The sequence below is a fragment of the Vigna angularis genome, chromosome 2 (assembly GCF_016808095.1).
Source record: "Vigna angularis cultivar LongXiaoDou No.4 chromosome 2, ASM1680809v1, whole genome shotgun sequence".
Taxonomy (NCBI): Eukaryota; Viridiplantae; Streptophyta; class Magnoliopsida; order Fabales; family Fabaceae; genus Vigna; species Vigna angularis.
The window spans coordinates 35,694,190-35,695,536 of record NC_068971.1 but is presented as its reverse complement, the minus strand read 5'-3'; the positions used below and the strand labels follow the sequence as shown (position 1 = coordinate 35,695,536).

General features: G+C 32.4%; 1 long non-coding RNA gene across 1 annotated transcript; it reads right to left on the bottom strand.

Annotated features, from left to right (window-relative positions):
• Positions 1 to 350: 350 nt before the first annotated feature.
• Positions 351 to 1,055, bottom strand: LOC128195214 (uncharacterized). Its single transcript, XR_008246778.1, has 3 exons — positions 936 to 1,055; positions 769 to 849; positions 351 to 451 (listed from the first exon to the last, which is right to left on the bottom strand). It is a non-coding gene; the product is annotated as an uncharacterized LOC128195214 (long non-coding RNA).
• Positions 1,056 to 1,347: the final 292 nt, after the last annotated feature.

The following is a 1,347-nucleotide window of genomic DNA, read 5'->3' as shown; positions in this document are numbered from 1 at the left end:
CAATAAAGCAGCAAAAGAAGTTTTGGAATAAAGCATAACTCAGCAGAAAAAAAGGCATCATATTGATGTCATAGCTATCTCCTTTTACTGCCATATCAGCAGAAAAATATAAATATATATTTTTCCTTACACACCTTGAGAAATAGCACAGTAGACAGAGTTGCTCAGTGATGTAATCTTGTTGAACCTTCTAGGATGACTATAATCTGGTAAGAGAAACAAAAAATAAGAACACACTCTTGAAATCAAATCACATGCTCCAGAAACCAAAAGGAAAAACAACAAAATTGTTTGATGATTCTTTACACGTTCAAATTGAAGAGATACACAACATGATATATGTTGACTCAAGCCAGAAATCAAATTGAAATGAAATTCCTACTGCAAATACTAACCCTCCATATAGCTTGTTGGTATACCAGGATATAGAGCCATAGCCATTTTCTCCCATCTATTGCATATAATTAAACCAAAGAAAAAGTATTAGAGACACATTTTTAAAATAAATCATAATATTCCTGAAAAATTATCACAATATCTTATAACAATATGGCCATGAAAATGTAGCATACTGACAGTAATAGCAAATCTCTATTGAAGATGGAGTAAAGAATTAAAAACTTCATAAAACCATTGTTAGGGAAAACAACTTGTGATCCATAAATTAACAAACTCTACAAATACTAATTTTCTCTATACACAATAGTCATTAAGTTCAAGCTCAAGAATAACATCTTCAATAGCCTTACATTAAGCTCGAGGACTTACATCAATGCTTCTTTCTTGATTTTCAATCATCCAAATTAATAGCAGCACTTGAAGGTCCCACTTCATCTTGAGATGTTATCTCTACAAAAATAAAATAAAATATTTAATCATTTTTTAACACATAAAATATAAATTAAAAAATATATAAATTTGTCATATAATCTCACCTTGCTCAAATTTATCAAGTTCTTTAGGATCCTCGTCAAAAAGTATAGAGAAAGGTGTTCCTTTTAACCAATCTTGTGTACAAACAAGCACTTCCACTATTTTAGGCGTTAGGCAACTACGATAAGGACTAACCACTCTTCCTCCTGTACTGAATGTACACTCTGATGCTACGGTAGAGATAGGAATGGCTAACACCTCTCGAGCCATGTTCGCAAGGATAGGAAATCTAGTCGAGTTGACTTTCCACCAATGTAAAATATCAAGCTCAACTGACTTCATATAAGGTTCAGGATCCTCTCTCAAATATTTATCAAGCTCTGATATATAATCAAATCTACGTCCTGTAGCTCTTAGGTAGAAACTCATGCCATGAGGATCATCATCATCATCATCATCTAGTTGAGATTCTTG